This window comes from Bufo bufo, chromosome 6 (genome assembly GCF_905171765.1).
Source record: "Bufo bufo chromosome 6, aBufBuf1.1, whole genome shotgun sequence".
Classification (NCBI taxonomy): domain Eukaryota; kingdom Metazoa; phylum Chordata; class Amphibia; order Anura; family Bufonidae; genus Bufo; species Bufo bufo.
Window position 1 is genome coordinate 389126546 of NC_053394.1, and position 18444 is coordinate 389144989.

An 18444-nucleotide genomic window follows, 5' to 3' on the forward strand; every position below is an offset into this window, starting at 1 on the left:
CAGCACCCCTAACTCCGTTGGTGCAGATGGGACCGGAGTCTCTGCACCAGGCCTACCGGGATGCTGGATGGCCGGTACAGATGCCCCACCAACCCCGCAGGAATGCCAGAAGGAGGAGGTAAGCGATCCCTCCTCTCCACAGCTGATCCGCAACAAGGTCCTGGGGGTAGGATTCCCTGACCCCATCCCAGCGGAAGAGCTGGCATCTGGGCAGAGCGCAGTTGGCCTCTGCCCTCCCCTATCTTCTTGTCCAGAGGCTGACTCCCCACAGGCTACCCCAGCTGAAGAGCTGGCATCTGGTCAGAGTGCAGTTGGCCTCTGCCCTCCCCTATCCTCTTGTCCAGAGGTTGACTCCCCACAGGCTACCTCAGCGGAAGAGCTGGCATCTGGGCAGAGCGCAGTTGGCCTCTGCCCTCCCCTATCCTCTTGTCCAGAGGCCGGCTCCCCACAGGCTACCCCAGCGGAAGAGCTGGCATCTAGGCAGAGCACAGTTGGCCTCTGCCCTCTCCTATCCTCTTGTCCAGAGGCTGACTCCCCACAGACTAGCCTAGCTGATGCGCTGGCAACAGGGCAGAGTACCGCTGATCCCTGCCCACAAAGCAACCTCCACTCCAAGCCAGGGAGCAACACAGAGACCAGGAGTACCAGTTACCAACACAATCTTGGTGGACTCACTGGACGGAGACAGGCTACTAAATTCAACAGGTCCAGTATTTGGTTGTGGGTGGGCTGCCAGTCTAACTCAGGTACCGACCGGCCTACTAGGTATAGCAGTGGTACTATACACCCAAAAATCTGTGAATTTCACCAGAAAATGCAAATGACAAAGTAGTGAAATTATATAAAATAAAACACGTACAAAAAAAAAACTATTTATGAGGTGGAGTTCCATATGTAGTAGGTGTTTGAGGAGGCGGTGGACATAGCGGAGTAGGTGAAAGCGGCGGTGGAGGAGGACGAGATAGCCAACACAGGTTTTTGGTTTTAATTTAATTTTGTAAAATTAAGGTACACTCCAAAAGAGTGTGAAATATCCAAAATACAAACATGAGCAATTGCGCTGCAGTATAACAATGGCTGCTTAGTGCCGGTATACATGTCTATTCTGCACAAGGTACGGACAAGTCATGAGGGATCCATGCCTGGTTCATTTTAATGAATGTGAGCTTGTCCACATTGGCTGTGGACAGGCGGCTGCGCTTGTCTGTGATGACGCCCCCTGCCATGCTAAACAGACGTTCAGATAATACACTGGCTGCAGGGCAGGCCAGCACCTCCAGGGCGTAAAGGGCAAGCTCAGGCCATGTGCCCAATTTGGAGACCCAGAAGTTGAAGGGGGCAGACCCGTCATTCAGTACGTGTAGGCGTGTGCACACATACTGCTCCACCATGTTGGTGAAATGCTGCCTCATGCTAAGACGTTCCATATCAGCTGGTGGTGCTGGTTGTTGTAGAGTGCTGACAAAGCTTTTCCCCATTTCGGCGGAGTACTCGAAACAGCGCAACAAGGAACACAGGTCTCGCATGGAGGCCCAGTCATTGGTGGTGAAGTAGTGCTGTTCCGCCGAGCGACTCACCCGTGCTTGCTGCAGCTGAAACTCCACTATCGCCAGCTGCTGCTCGCACAGTCTGGCCAGCATGTGCAAGGTGGAGTTCCACCTTGTGGGCACGTCGCATATGAGGCGGTCAGCGGGAAGGCCGAAGTTACGCTGCAGTGAGAACGCCGAAAGCGCGCACAGACAGCCCGCACTTTATGCAGCAGCTCTGACATATCAGGGTAATTTTTAAGGAATCTCTGCACCATAAAATTCAGCACATGCGCCAGGCAAGGGATGTGCGTCAAACCGGCTAGTCCCAGAGCTGCTACGAGATTTCGCCCATTATCGCACACCACCAAGCCGGGCTTAAGGGCTGACTGACACAAACCACTCATCGGTCTGTTGTTCAAGGCCCGTCCACAGCTCCTGCGCGGTGTGGGGTTTGTCCCCCAAACAGATAAGTTTTAAAACTGCCTGCTGTCGTTTACCCCTGGCTGTGCTGAAGTTCGTGGTGAAGGTGTTACGCTGACCGGATGAAAAGCTGACAGAAGATGAGGAAGCAGAGTAGGAGGAGGAAGCAACAGGAGGCAAACTGAAGCGCCCTGCAATCCTCAGTGGTGGAAGGACATGCGCCAAACTGATATCCGCCTCAGGCCCAGCCGCCACTGCATTTACCCAGTGTGCTGTTATGGAGATATAACGGCCCTGACCGTGCTTACTGGTCCACGTATCCGTAGTCAGGTGCACCTTGCCACAGACGGCGTTGCGCAGTGCACACCTGATTTTGTCCCCTACTTGGTTGTGAAGGGAAGGGATGGCTCGCCTTGAAAAGTAGTGGCGGCTGGGCACGACGTACTGTGGGACAGCCACCGCCATAAGGCCTTTAAAACTATCCGTCTCCACCAGACGGAATGACAACATTTCAAAGGCCAGTAATTTAGAAATGCTGGCATTCAGGGCTAGGGATCGCGGGTGGGTAGGGGGCTACTTCCTTTTCCTCTCCAGCGTTTGGGATATAGAGAGCTGAACGCTTCCATGGGACATTGTGGAGATTCTTGGTGACCCAGGTGTTGGTGTTGCTGGCAGATCCTTTGTTTGCGAGGTGCCAGGTGGCACTGTCACTCCAGAGGTGGATGAAGAAGCCGTGACTGCAGCAGAAGAGGAAGCAGGAGGAGCCAGAGACCTTTCTTGGTTTTTGAGGTGTCTACTCCACTGCAGCTCGTGCTTTGCACTTAAAAATTTATGCCTCGCTTCAGGCTCTGATTGCACAGCGTGCAAACCACTCGTGTCTTGTCGTCAGCACATTGTCTGAAGAACTGCCACGCCATGGAACTCCTTGGAGCTGGCTTTGGAGTGCTCAGTCCCTTGCTGCGGTGGGCAGTAGGAGTCTGTCTAGAGGACGGCCGCTCCGCTTTTGCACCCTGCTCCCTCTTCTGCTGTGCTGGTGGCTCTGTGCGACCACCGCCTCTTCCTCCGAACTACATAGGTCACTCACATGACCTTGATTCCATGTGGGGTCGAGGACCTCATTGTCCTCCACATCATCTTCCACCCAGTCTTCATCCCTGCCTTCCTTGGCGGTCTGAACACTTTCGAAAGCCCCAGCAGTTGGCACCTGTGTTTCGTCATCATCCGAGACGTGCTGCGATGGTCCTCCCATGTACTCATCTTGAAAAGATAAGTGGTTGGGCATCGGTGCACTCAATCTCTTCCACTTCTGGGGCAGGGCTAGGTGGATGGCCCTGGGAAACCCTGCTAACAGAGTCATCAAAAAGCAGAAGAGACTGGGGGCTCAGACTGCTTGGCTGATTTGCAAGGGGGTGAGGTGAAAGACTGATGGACATCGGCTGCAGGTGCCAACTGTGGTCTTTCAGCAGGAGACTGGGTGGGAGACAATGTGAAGGAACTGGATCCACTATCAGCAACCCAATCTACTATCGCCTGTACTTGTTCAGGTCTCACCATTCGTAGAGCAGCATTAGGCCCGACCAAATACCGCTGCAGGTTTTGTCACCTACTCGCACCTGAGGAAGGGGTTTCACTTGTGCGTGTAGCTGGCACAGATCGACCACGTCCTCTCCCTGAAACAGGAGCTCCACCAGCAGCACCACGACCTGGGCCACGTCCCTTATTTTACGCTCTCCTCATATTTTTCAAATTTAGGATCTTGCCCTAAATGGGTGTTTAATTAATAGTAGAATAGAACAACAGTATGTAAAGGGTGTATCTCACACGGCCTGAACCAGTGTAGGCCTGAAGTAAATATATCTTTGCACAAAATGGCTGTATTTCAAATGGCTTTATTTCAAATGCCTGATTCAAACCCCTGTATGTAGAGGGAGTATCTCACACGATCTGAACCAGTGTAGGCCTGAAGTAAATATATATTTGCGCAAAATGGCTGTATTTCAAATGCCCGATTCAAACCCCTGTATGTAGAGGGGGTATCTTACACAGTCTGAACCAGTGTAGGCCTGAAGTAAATATATCTTTGCCCAAAATGGCTGTATTTCAAATTCCTGAATCAAACCCCTGTATGTAGAGGGAGTATCTCACAGGGCTTGAACCAGTGTAGACCTAAAGTAAATATATCTTTGCACAAAATGGCTGTATTTCAAATGGCTGTATTTCAAATCCCTGAATCAAACCCCTGTATGTAGAGGGAGTAACACTTGCAGATATGGAAAATACTGTTTTTTGAAAAAAATTGTGTGTTTTTAAAACCCCAGAAAATGATGGGTGTATTTCTAGCTTAAATTGCACACTGACTAATACAGATGTTGTAGATTGCAAATCACCATTATTTTGGCAATGTCCCAAAAGCTCAGACGCAGTGCTGGTGCACTGAGCTTGCATAAAATGGCCGCCACCACCCACCTAACTAACAGAATTATAAAAGTTTTTTTTTTTTTTGGTCAATGGCCTCAGGGTAGAGTAAAACGATTGTGCCCTGCACCCACACAACTATTTCTCTGTAAATCGCTGAGTTAGATTCTCTCCTATTCTCGCCCTGAAATCACCAGCAGCATCCTCTCCCTACACTAGTAACAGCAGAGTGACGTGCAGCGCTACGTGACTCAAGCTTATATAGAGCCTGGTTCACATGCTGCTCTGGCCAATCACAGCCATGCCATTAGTAGGCATGGCTGTGATGGCTTCTAAGGTCAGACAGTTAACCTCTTCAGGACACATGACGTACCGGTACGTCATGATGTCCTGATACTTAAGGACACATGACGTACCGGTACGTCATGTATGGTTCCGATCAGCGCCGCTTGGCGGGCGGTGATCGGAACCCGGTGCCTGCTCAAATCATTGAGCAGGCACCTAGACTAAATGCGCCGGGGGGTCCTGTGACCCCCCCATGTCGGCGATCACAGAAAACCGCAGGTCAATTCAGACCTGCGGTTTTCTGCGTTTCCGGGTTATTCGGGTCTCTGAAGACCCGATAACCCGGAACAGGATGGTGATGGTGGTGTGATTTTACCCCACCAATCACCATCCTGCGATCCTGAGAGGTGATGGTGACATCACCTCTCAGGATCGCCTCTGATTGGTTGGTGGGCGGGCCGGTGGCAGATTCAAATGTTGCCAGCGCTCCTCTCCTCCTCCTTTTGCGTCCCAGAGCCGGAGGAGAGAGGTGCGCTGCCTGCACCTCGTGGATTTGTGCCATCATCACCCCATCTGTGCCCCCCAGGACCCGATCTGTGCCCCAGCACCCCCCATCTGAACAGCAGGTACTTAGGGAAAGTATAGGGAAAGGTTGGGCTAGGCAGGGAAAATAAAGGGAAAGTTAGTTTGAAAAACTTTGATTGCATCACCCTAAGTTAGGGTATCTGGGGTCCACAGCACAGCTGTGTGACCCTAGACCCCCCAGGGGTGCTGCCGCTTGCCCCCCCATTCAACTTTTTCGGGGTGCACGATTTAAAAAATAAATAAATTGTGTACGCTGACTGTGGCCGGCACTCTTAGCGTCCGGCCACTGTTAGCGCATAGCACACCCCACCGCTGATCAACTTCGGGCGGTTGATCAGCGGGTTTGAATTTTTTTCCCCACATTTTTTGCCCTTTTTTTTGTTATTTTATTTTATTTTTTCTGTTAGTTTTAGGGTGAGTTCGCAAACACCCGTGCCCCCACACACACGCACATACACACGCACATACACACGCAGACACACACTCCCCTATGGCCCGCCAGACGTTCTTGGCCGAGGAGGCATACGCCCAGCTTGCCTCTGACTCCGAGAGTCCCAGTGAGGACGAGGATGACCCCACTTTCCTGTTGTCATCCGCGTCCTCCTCCTCATCTAGCGATGATGATGAGCCCCAAAGGCGGCGGAGACGCCGCCAGGCGGAGTAAGGGGACCGCCATGTTAGGGACCCTGTCGCCCACCCTAGTACAAGCAGCTCTGGGGCTCGTATTAGTTTTCCGGCCCACCAGTTAAATCCGGAGCACCCTGCCGGTGAACTTGTCTGGTGTAGCCCAGAGCGATACGAGCCCGTGATTCCTGATTTTGTAGGCCAATCAGGAATTCAGATTTCCACAGTGGGCTACACTGAATATGACTTTTTTTGTCATTTTTTCAGTGACCCACTGGTAAATCTGATGGTGGAGCAGACGAACCTGTACGCCCAACAGTTCGTTGCTCAACACCCGGGCTCCTTTTTGGCCAGGCCCGGTGGCTGGACCCCGGTCAGTGCAGCCGAGATGAGGACATTTTGGGGTCTCGTGCTGCATATGGGCCTGGTCAAGAAACCCAGTGTGCGGCTGTACTGGAGTGGGGACGTCCTCTACCAGACCCTACTTTACAGTACGGCCATGACAGGCTCCGGGTTTGAGGCCATCCAGAAATGTCTGCATTATTCAGATAATGTAGCATGTCCCCCCCGAGGTGATCCTGCCCATGACCGTCTGTATAAGATACGGCCGGTCATCGATCACTTCGGGGCCAAATTCATGGAGGCCAATGTACCTGGAAGAGAGGTCGCGGTTGATGAGTCTCTCATTGCGTTCAAGGGGAGACTCATTTTCCGCCAGTATGTGCCCTCCAAGCGGGCGAGGTATGTCGTGAAGCTATACAAACATTGTGAGAGTACCTCAGGGTACACTTACAAGTTTCGTGTATACGAGGGGCGAGATTCCCGTATTCAACCCCCAGAATGTCCCCCCACTCTGGGTGTTACCGGGAAACTTGTGTGGGACCTTATGTACCCACTGCTAGATAAGGGTTACCACCTTTACGTGGATAACTTTTATACTAGTATCCCCTTGTTCCAGTCCCTTGCCGCCAGATCCACGTCCGCTTGTGGGACTGTGCGGAAAAATCAACGCGGCCTCCCTGCCCTCCCCCTCCAGGGGTGAGACCCGTGCCCTTACCACTGGAAACCTGTTGCTGGTCAGGTATAAGGACAAGAGGGATGTCCTTGTACTGTCCACAATTCATGGTAACGGCATCACCCCTGTCCCTGTGCGAGGTACCGCGGCAACGGTCCTCAAGCCCGATTGTATCGTCGACTACAATCGGTATATGGGAGGAGTTGATCCCTCTGATCAAGTCCTCAAGCCATATAATGCCATGCGCAAAACCCGGGCATGGTACAAAAAAGTTGCGGTCTACTTGGTGCAGGTTGCCATGTACAACTCTTTTGTGCTGTTCCGGAGCGCTGGCAACACAGGGACATTCCTTCAGTTCTATGAGGCAGTCCTCAAAGCCCTGATCATTTCAGACCGGGAAAGAGCAGGCCGGAGTACCTCGGGAACTGTAGGCGCCCGGATCGTCCCTGGCCAACACTTTCCAGGTGTGGTACCCCATACTGGAAAGAAGGGACGAACCCAAAAAAGGTGCAGAGTGTGTCACATGAGGGGGATACGGAAGGACACCACTACTCAATGTGACACGTGCCCCGATCATCCAGGCCTCTGCATTATTGGTTGCTTCAGGGAGTACCATACTTCCATGGAGTACTAAATTTATATCCCAATTTAGCACTGACATCGGATAAAAAAACTGGCTCTCAGACTTGAGACACCCCAAAAAAATGTAAAAACGGATTTTTTTTTTTTTTGTCACCTTACATTACAAAAAGTTTAATAGCAAGCGATCAAAAAGTCATATAGCCCCCAAAATAGTGCCAATAAAACCGTCCTCTCATCCCGCAAAAAATGAGCCCCCACATAAGATAAATCGGCTAAAAAAAGAAAAAATTACTCTTAGACTTTAGAGATACAAAAAAAAAAATTTTTGTATCAAAAAGGATAATATAGTCTAAAACTTATTAGGTATCTAAGACTTATTAGGTATCGCCGCGTCCGTAAGAATCTCCTCTATAAAAATACCCCATGACCTAACCCCCCAGATTAACACTGTCTAAAAAACAAGATTTTTGTATAACTTACCAGTAAAATCTCTTTCTCGCTCTTCCTTGGGGGACACAGGAAACCTTGGGTATAGCTCAACTCCCTAGGAGGCGTGACACTAAGTGAAAACTGATAAGCCCCTCCTCCAGCAGCTATACCCTCAGCCTGGAGAGAGAGACTACCAGTTGCGTGTCCAAGTAGTGAAAAAAAGGCAATGACCAACCATGTAAAACCAACAAGTCAACTACCCGACAGGGGCAACCAAACCGTAACGGTAAACCAGAACAATGGGTGGGTGCTGTGTCGCCCAAGGAAGAGCGAGAAAGAGATTTTACTGGTACGTTATACAAAAATCTCGTTTTCTCGCCCAATTCCCTGGGGGACACAGGAAACCTTGGGACGTTCAAAAGCAGTCCAAGAAGGGAGGGACTACAGCCCAAGGCGAAAAAACCACCGGCGGTATCAAGAAACCGCCGCTTGCAAGACCAGGCGGCCCAAAGCAGCGTCCGCCGATGCATAGGTGTGCACCCTGTAGAACTTGGTGAAGGTGTGCAAGAAAGACCAGGTGGCCGCCTTACACAGTTGTTCAGTCGAAGCCCGATGCCTCTGAGCCCAGGAGGCACCGACCGCTCTGGTAGAATGAGCGGTAACACCAAAAGGCGTCTCCTTGCCCTTAGCGCGGTAAGCCTCGGCAATAGCCATCTTGATGAAGCGTGCAATAGACATCCTGGACGCCGCCAGCCCCCTGCGCGGACCTTCTGGAATCACAAAAAGAGAATCCGTGCGCCGAAAGGGTCTGGTGACTTCCAGATAAATCTTCAGGGCCCTAACATCCAGGCGGTGAAGCTCCCGTTCTCGAGGATGAGAAGGAGACGGACAAAGGGAGGGGAGGACGATGTCCTCGTTGAGGTGAACCGCCTTATCCTGGTGGAAGATCAAAAGGGGCTCTGTGCAAGAGAGCGCCGCCAATTTAGACACCTGTCAAAGGGACGTGATGGCCACAAGGAAAATGACCTTGCAGGACAAAAGGCAAAGAGAAACCCTCCGCAAGGGCTCGAAGGGGGAAGATTGGAGTGCTGCGAGTACAACATTAAGGTCCCAGGGTGTAATGGGAGAGCGATACGGGGGAACAGAGTGAGCGACTCCCTGGATAAAGGTTTTGACAGATCCGAGAGGGGCCAAAGGGCGCTGGAAGAGGATGGAAAGCGCCGAGACCTGACCCTTTAATGAGCTGAGACCCAGACCCAGGTCCAGACCAGACTGCAAGAAGGACAAGACCGTGGGAAGGGAAAAACGAAGGGGATGAATATCCAGATTTTTAGCAAAAACCCAGGTAAGACCGCCAGGTCCGGTAGTAAATTCTGGACGAGGCCGACTTTCGTGCGCGGATCATGGTATGAACCACATCTGCCGAAAAACCCAGTTGCGTTAAAACTGCGGTCTCAATAGCCATGCCGTTAAACGTAGCGACCTTAAATGCTGGTGGTAGATCGGCCCTTGAGAGAGGAGGTCTTCTCTTAGAGGCAGCGGCCAAGGCGCGTCTCCCAGGAGCAGCATTAGATCGGCGTACCAAGGCCGGCGAGGCCAATCCGGGGCTATCAGCATGCCCTCTGACGTGATTTTCCGGAGAACCCTTGGCAGAAGAGGGAGGGGCGGAAACACATACAGGAGGGAAAATTCTGTCCACGGAAGAACGAGAGCATCGGCGCCGTACGCCCTCGGGTCCTTGGACCTGGACAGGAAGTTGGGGAGCTTGTGGTTGAACCTGGAGGCCATGAGATCCACATCTGGACGACCCCAACGGAGGCAAATGGACTCGAATACGTCGGGATGCAGAGACCACTCGCCCGGGTCGATCGTTGTCTGGCTGAGGAAGTCCGCCGCCCAGTTGTCCACCCCCGGAATGTAAATGGCCGACAGGGCCGGAACATGAGTTTCCGCCCAGTGGAGGATGTGAGACACTTCCCGCATAGCTGCACTGCGAGTGCCCCCTTGGTGATTTATATACGCCACAGCCGTGGCGTTGTCCGACTGGACACGAACAGGATGGCCTCGAAGCAGTGGAGTCCAATGCCGGAGCGATAGGAGAATCGCCCTCAGTTCCAGAATGTTTATCGGCAGTTTGGACTCCGACGGAGACCAAGTGCCCTGAACGGAGCGAGGCGGAAACACTCCCCCCCACCCCTGCAGACTGGCATCGGTGGTAACCACCAACCAGGACATCGGCAGAAAGGATTTCCCGTGGAGGGGAGTCCGTAACCACCAAAGGAGGGAGGTCCGAGCATGGGGAGGAAGGACCGGTCTAGACTCTCCGGAGACTTGTCCCAGGCAGACAGAATTGCCGTCTAAAAGATACGGGAGTGATATTGCGCGAAGGGAATCGCTTCGAAACAGGACACCATCTGTCCCAATACCCGCATGCTGGACCGGAAGGACGGACGGCGGTGGAGAAGTAGGGTCCGAACCGAACGGTGAAGGAGCAGACGCTTTTCCGGTGGGAGTCGAACCTCCGCCACTTCTGTATCCAGTAGCATTCCCAGAGTTGTCTGGATGGGGTAAGCGAGGACTTGGGAAGGTTGATTATCCAACCGAACCGCTCCAAGGTTTGCAGTGTGAGGTTGATGCTGGTGGACGCCTGAGAAAGGGAGGGCGCCTTGATGAGCAGATCGTCCAAGTAGGGAAGTAGAAAGACGCCCCTGGAGCGGAGCAAGGCCAGGACAGGGGCAAGGATCTTGGTGAACACTCGAGGAGCCGTCGCCAGGCCGAAGGGGAGGGCGACAAATTGGTAATGGTCGTTCCCCACCGCAAAGCGAAGGAAACACTGGTGACACCGAGCGATCGGGACGTGGAGGTAAGCATCCTGGATGTCGATAGACGACAGAAACTCCCCTTTTTCCAGGGAGGCCACCACAGATCTGAGAGACTCCATCCGGAAATGCCGAAGACGGAGGAAACGGTTTAACCGCTTGAGATCCAAAATCGGTCTTACCGAACCTTCTTTTTTGGGGACCACAAAAAGGCTCGAGTAGAACCCCCTGAATCGGTCCTCTAGAGGAACGGGAATGATCACTCCTTTTTCCAGAAGGGTGCGAATGGCTTCGGAGAAGTAGGCTGCACTCTGGGGGTCCCTCGGGACACGGAAGCGAAAGAAGCGAACCGGAGGGAGGGACGCGAATTCGATTTTGTATCCGGAAGATACAACTTCGAGAGCCCAGGCATCGGAGACGCAGGGCTGTGGAGTCGGTAGATAAATGTTCCGACTCCGACTCCTCAGTTTTATGTACTTCCGACTCCGACTCCTCGACTCCGACTCCTCTGTATTAATATGCGAATGTATTTTATACATTCCTTGAGGGAAAGAAACGCAACCTACCACAGGACTACTGGCTGGGAAGCTGCTTTCTCCTTTGTGTGCTTATCTGCTGCTGAAGATAAAGCAGTGGGAGGATCCAGGAAGGGGCATTTATTCTAAAACATGATTTTCCTAGGAGAATCCCATAGTCATGTTTAAAGTTTAAGCTAACAATCGGAGTTTACAAGTTTTTATAGCCTTAGCTAAATGACAGCAGTCTTTCCAATGGTTTACAGCTTCAGTCTTGAACTATTGGCCCTCCATTCCCTTCACTTATACAAGTGTCTCACTCTCTAGTCCTGCAAAAAACATATTTATTTAATCCCTTATCAGTGAGAGGCTAGGTTACACATGGACGCTGCGTTCCCTGTAAAAGCATAACACAACACTATGGAAAGTATAAGTATTGCAGCTCCTAATTGTGCGTTGCGTGCCATATAGTGAAGCACATGAAAAGCATGCTTCTTCACGGTCACTTAACGTGTTCGTTTTGCGGTTACGTGACGCACTGCATGCATTGGTCTTTATTCTTACAGTAGAGAAGTCATTAATTATAACTTTTTGTGAATTGGGACATTTAAACTTGCTTTTTTTTTTTTTATTCCAATCTAAATTTAGTAGGAGTCGGAGTCGGTGCATTGTTTGCCGACTCCGACTCCAGGTACCCAAAATTTCCCCCGACTCCGACTCCTCGACTCCGACTCCACAGCCCTGCGGAGACGTGCGCCTGCCAGATGTCTCCGAACAGCAGGAGTCGTCCCCCCCCACCCGGGTGGGTGGGGGCGCACCTTCAGGCGGGGGTCTGCTTGGCCGAGGGAGGGCGAGCAGGCTGGGACTTACGCCAGGAACGTTGAGTCCGAAAAAAAGGCTTTTTTCGTCTATCCTGGGAAGAATTAGATGACGGACCGGACGCGGATCGAGGACCGGAGGCCCTGCAGGAGGACCTAAAGCGAGAGAAACCAGGACGGCCACGAGTGGCGCTTTTGGTCCTAGGCTGGGGAAGATGGGTGCTCTTCCCCCCCCCCCCCCTCCCCCGTGGCTTCAGAAATTATTTCATCCAGGCGGGTCCCGAATAAGCGGGAGCCCGAGAAAGGAAGACCAGCAAGTGACCATTTGGAAGCGGCATCCGCCGTCCAAACCTTTAGCCAAAGTTCTCTCCTGGCTGAAATGGCCAGAGCAGAGGAACGGGCCATGAGGGCATCAGCATCAAGGGAGGCCTCACAAATAAATTTTCCTGCCTGAATAATGAGCTGGGCTAAAGAACGGAGGTCCTGAATGGGGACGTCCGAATCAAGTTCCTGATCCAGCTGGGAAGCCCATTCCAAGACCACTTTTCCGACCCAGGCAGAAGCAAAAACCGGCCTGAGGGCTGAACCGGAGGCGGCAAAAATGGCCCTTGTAAGGGATTCCATGCGCCGGTCTTCAGCGGACTGAAGAGAGGAGCCATCCGCCACAGGAATGGCCGTGCTTTTGGACAAGCGGGCCACAGGAGGGTACAGTCCGCCGGGAAGGGATAACAGATATCCAGCTTCTTAGGGGGGGTAAAACGGGCATCAGGGCGAGACCAAGCCTTAGAGACTACCGACGAGAAGTCGTCATGGAGAGGGAATACTGTGGAAGACTGCTTGGGGCGGATAAAAGACACACCGGCCTTGTCAGAGCTGGGAGGGTCATCGTGAATTTTAAAAGTGTCACGAATGTTGGTAATGAGGTGGCCCACATATCCCAATCCGGAGTCCATATCCCAATCCGAATCCACTAATTCTCCCTCTGAGGGTATGTCTTGAGAGGAGGAGGGTCCCGACTGAGAACGTACCATTGGAGGCGACAGGGATGCATCCGAGGATGACACACACTCCGCCCTGGACCGCTTCTGGGGGTGCCGGGCCCTGGAGGCGTCGCTGGGAGTGAGGGACCCAGACGGGTCGGCCAAGGTAGCGGACCCGGGGGGTACGGCAGGGGGTGTATCAGGCTGCGTGGCAGGTTGTGCATTAGCAAGGCGGCCCACGACATTAGTGAGGCTTTCCACGGCTTGGGACAAAGATCTTGCCCAATCAGGAGGATCCAAGAGGACAGGGGGCGGCACAGCAAGTGGCGGGCCCTGTATTGGGACCTGGCATGCAGAACAATGCGGGTCAGATTGCCCCCGTGTAAAGGGTGCACCACAGGCGGTGCAGGCGTGATACCAAGGCCCAGAGGCCCCTGAGGGATCGGACATGTTGGCTAGAATGTTATGGCCGTCCAGGTTAGGGGCTGCTGGCAAATCGGGAGGGGTTAGCAGTCCTACCAGACCAAAGACCTCAGGGATGGAAGCAAATAGCAGACAACGGAGCAGGAGCACGACCTCTCCTCAGGAAAAAACGGCAGCAGATTGCTGATTTCCTGGACAGATCGGAAAGCGGGGATAAGAGGAGAGCGGGAAGCAAAGCCCCGCCCCCCCTAGTTTCAGCGCGCGCAAATTTAAACACATATAAGGTCGGAAGTGACGGCCTGCGGCGCAGTAGAGGGCGCCAAAACTTCCATTCTTCCCCCCTGTATACTCCTGAGAAGGGGGACGGTATGCGGCGTAGTAAAGAAAAACATGTCAACGCAGAGAGGTACTGGCACAAGAGCGATGCCACTATCTCTGTGCGGCCATCGCGCTGCCGATGCAGAGGCAGGCCTAACCTGCCAGCACATTTCCGGGAGCCGCTGCTGCAGAGTGAGGAAGAGGGGGAGGGGCGGTTTGCAGCCTGTAGTGAGAGACCGCGATCCATATAGCCTTGGTCAGAGTATCCTCCATTAGTCCCCGAGCAGCGAGCCGGCACTCCGCCCTAGCATGGCAAGGAGAGACAGTGCCACCCCTGCAAATAAGCGAACGCCGCGGTTCCCATGTGCGGACGATCGCGATGCCGCCGGCAGTGAAGTGTGCCGGCTGACAGGTGCTGCCTCTTCCCCCTCCCTGTTCAGTAGTGGCGAAGAGTACTTAGCCAGAAATATTCTTCCCCCCTCAGGATCCGCTCTGGTGATTGGGGCCCATCTGAATCTAGTAACATCCCCAGCATACCATGGGTTAACCTGCAGCACATTTCTGTGAAGGTCTTGGGGGGAGCGGAGAGCAGAGAGCAGAAGAGGGGGGGAGGGGGGGCTGGAACAGCCACTCTCACCATCTTGAAGTCTTCACCCTCTGTCCATTCCAGCAGGGTCGCCCCTTCAGCTGCTGGCACCGCAGTGGCAGAAAGATGGAGAGGGGCTTGTCGTGCGGGCGACCCTTACGCTGGCGGGATGCAGGGGAGCTGGGCTGCCCTGGTCCTCCTTGTCTTCTGTGGGGGAGGCAGCAGTGCGGATGACCGGCACTGGAACAGCTCGACTCCGGGAGAAACAGAGAGGTCCAGGCGTCTCTGTTGTCCCTGTGAAAAAATGAAATTAAAATAAAATAAAAAATCTAAAGTAAAAAATGAAGGAGAAGAAACAGCCCTGCAGAGCAGGGAGTGTCTTGCCTCCTTGGACACTAAGCAAAAAACTAGTAGTCTCTCTCTCCAGGCTGAGGGTATAGCTGCTGGAGGAGGGGCTTAACAGTTTTCACTTAGTGTCACGCCTCCTAGGGAGTTGAGCTATACCCAAGGTTTCCTGTGTCCCCCAAGGAATTGGGCGAGAAATAAAAATAAAAACTGTGCCAAAACCGCTATTTTTGGCACTTTTCCATTTCAATCCGTTTTTTCCGGTAACAAAACAAGGGTTAAAAACAAAACAAAAGTTAATATTTATTACCCTGATACTGCAGTTTACAGAAACGACCACATTTGTGGTCGTAAACTGCTGTATCAGTAAAAGGGAGGCCGCAAAAGGAAAGGACCGACATGGTTTCTGGAAGGCCGATTTTGATGGCCTTTTTTATTGACACCATGTCCCTTTTGAAGCCCCCCTGATGCCCCCCTACAGTAAAAACTCCCTAAAAGTGACCCCATCTAAGAAACTACACCCCTCAAGGTATTCAAAACTGATTATACAAACTTTATTAACCCTTTAGGTGTTCCTCAACAGTTAATGGCAAATGGAGATTAAATTTCAGAATTTCAATTTTTGGTAACCTTGCCTCACAAAAATGTAATATAGAGCAACCAAAAATCATATGTACCCTAAAAATAGTCCCAAAAAAAACGCCACCTTATCCATTTCAAAATGGGGTCACTTTTAGGGAGTTTCTACTCCAGGGGTGCATCAGGGGGGTTGAAACAGGACACAGTGTAAATAAACCGGTCCATAAAAATCAGCCCTCCATAAACCACACGGCGCTCCGTTCCCTCTATGCCCCGCCGTGTGGCCGTACAGTAGTGTTCGACCACATATGGGGTGTTTCTATAAACGGCAGTCAGGGCAATAAAGATACAGTCTTGTTTGGCTGTTAACCCTTGCTTTGTTAGTGGAAAAAATTGGTTAAAATTGAAAATTTGGCAAAAAAATGAAATTCGCAAATTTCATCCCCATTTGCCAATAACTCTTGTGCAACACCTAAAGGGTTAACAAAGTTTGTAAAATCAGTTTAGAATACCTTGAGGGGTGTAGTTTCTAGAATGGGGTCATTTTTGGGTGGTTTCTATTATGTAATCCTCGCAAAGTGACTTTAGACCTGAACTGGTCCCTAGAAATTGGGTTTTTGAAAATTTCTGAAAAATTTCAAGATTTGCTTCTAAACTTCTAAGCCTTGTAACATCCCCAAAAAATAAAATATCATTCCCAAAATGATCCAAACATGAAGTAGACATATGGGGAATGTAAAGTTACCACAATTTTTGGGGGTATTACTATGTATTACAGAAGTAGAGAAACTGAAACTTTGAAATTTGCAACTTTTTCAAAATTTTTGGTAAATTTGGTCTTTTTTAATGCAAAAAATTAACTTTTTTGACCCAATTTTAGCAGTGTCATGAAGTACAATATGTGACGAAAAAACAATCTCAGAACGGCCTGGGTAAGTCAAAGCGTTTTAAAGTTATCAGCACTTAAAGTGACACTGGTCAGATTTGCAAAAAATGGCCTGGTCCTTAAGGTGAAATAAGGCTGTGTCCCTAAGGGGTTAACCGCTTGTTGATTGGCTGCTGTGCAGCCTTTTAAAAAGCGCCAAGAAAGCGCCGAACACCGAACCCGAACTTTTCCGAAAAAGTTCGGGTTCGGGTCCGGGGTCCAAAAATACAAAAGTTCGGGTTCGCTCAATCCTAGTCACAGACAATGCCATTGTGTTTGTTAAATGTATAGTTTTTGTGTTTAAACTGTAAAACTGTAAAGGATTGGCTGCTATGTTATGTCCTCAGTTCCCAACCAGGTCTACAGGGGTTGGTACCCTTGTTGAAAAATGTGTATATAAGTCAATGCTTGTGTGTTCAATAAAGAGTTCCTGCTTTACCCTTCATCATGTTGAGGCTGGTGTTTGGGTAACTGATCGACACTGGGGAATGCTATACGCTATATACTCCCCTGGCTATAACCCCTAGCTCTTGTTAGAGCTGTTCCTGGTTCCTGTGGTGGTTACGGTGTCGAGTGGAGTTCTTGAAGTCCTCGGGAAGCACTAGGAGCATCCATTAACAGAGGTACCCAGTCGGGGTACACAAAATATTGACACTTTGGGCACAATTTGGCCATTCTCACTAAGGGGTGTAATCACCTTTGTTGCCAGCGGTTTAGACATTAGTGGCTGTGTTGAGTTATTTTGAGGACACACCAAATTTACACCGTTATACAATCTGTACACTGACTACTTTACATTGTATTAAAGTGTCAGATCTTCAGGGTTGTCCCATGAAAAGATAGAATAAAATATTTACAAAAATGTAAGAGGTGGACTGACTTTTGTGAGATACTGTAAGTACCAGCAGCAGATCTTGATGATTTGCTTGCCCAAATGCATTCAGCATGGCAGAACATTCCTCAGACAATCATTAGTAACCTCATTGGTAGGATGCCAAGGCGTGTAAGTGAATGTATTTATGCACGTGGCTCTTATACTAAATACTGAATAAAGCGAGATGTTTTGCGTATTTTGTTTCCGTTTTTTATCATTTGCAAATCATTAAAGGGGTTCTCCAAGATTTTTCTCAGCATAGGTCCTCAATATGAGATCAGCGGGGATCCGACACACTGCACCCCCACCAATCAGCTGTCTGAGGAAGCCTCAGTGCTCACTGGAGCTCCAGTTAATACAAAGCCTCCTCACAGCTTACCGGGCACAGCGCCATCTGTTGAATAGTAGCTGTGCTTGGCATTGCAGCTCAGACCCATTCACTGGAATTGGACTAATCTGTGCCTAGGCTATATGACCGATGAAGGTCACATTGCATGGCCAGGAAGAGGCCTAAGAGCGCACAGACCACGGTGTCCTCTCCATACATCTGACCGACAAGGCTGCCGGGAGTTGAATCCGCCTCTGATCTGATATTAATGACCTCTCCTGAGGATGGACTATATGTATCATATATATACTGTATATCACCTATAACGCTGTCACATTTCCATCCATATTTAATTAGAATTTTAGCTGAAATCAGTGAATATAACGCTGAAAAAACTGACAGAAGACAGAACCTAAAAATGTAACATAAAATTGTATCATCCGGTGAAGGAGTAGAATCTTAGAGACCTCTCTGCTTTACTTAGTGGTCACTACTCACCTGGGCGGTTATCTGTAGGAATGTCCTCTGTACTCTGCTCATCACCTCTCACATATGTCTCTGTAGGATTAATATTGTTCAGATCTTCACCCGGATTTACAAGCTGTGAAAGAAATATTGTAGAAGTCAGACGGTTGGAGAAGTCGTGTGGAAGGTTTTATATGACCTGAAAAGACGACCAAAAATGACTGGACAGCAGGAGTTATCTGACCCAAATATCTACAGGTCTCCTGTATAAATCCAATCTGATTGTTTCATTATTCCAACCAGTTTACAATGCAGGGAGAGAAGCCCTTATATTCCATCCCTAACATTACATTGTGTGTATATAACATTACATTATTGGTGCACCTGTGCCCCTGCTGGTCGCCCCAGGGCTGTGAAGCCGGTAAGCCAAAGTTCTTTCGATCCGTGGCTTATTTACCTCCTCAGAATGGACATAATCATCTGCTCTGCTGCAGCCAATGACTGGATTCAGGGGTAACATGTCCACAAGATACACATCACCACTGAAGCCAGTCATTGGCTGCAGTAAAGCAGGTGACCATGCCT

At 50.7% G+C, this 18444-nt stretch overlaps 1 protein-coding gene across 1 annotated transcript in view; it reads right to left on the bottom strand.

Moving 5' to 3' along the window:
• LOC121003525 (zinc finger protein OZF-like) overlaps nt 1–17938 on the bottom strand; it is a 33840-nt gene extending 15902 nt beyond the window's left edge. Inside the window, exon 1 of the mRNA XM_040435423.1 lies at nt 17893–17938. The gene's annotated coding sequence lies outside the window, so the exon portion shown is untranslated. The remainder of the gene's footprint in view (nt 1–17892) is intronic.
• Nucleotides 17939–18444: the final 506 nt, after the last annotated feature.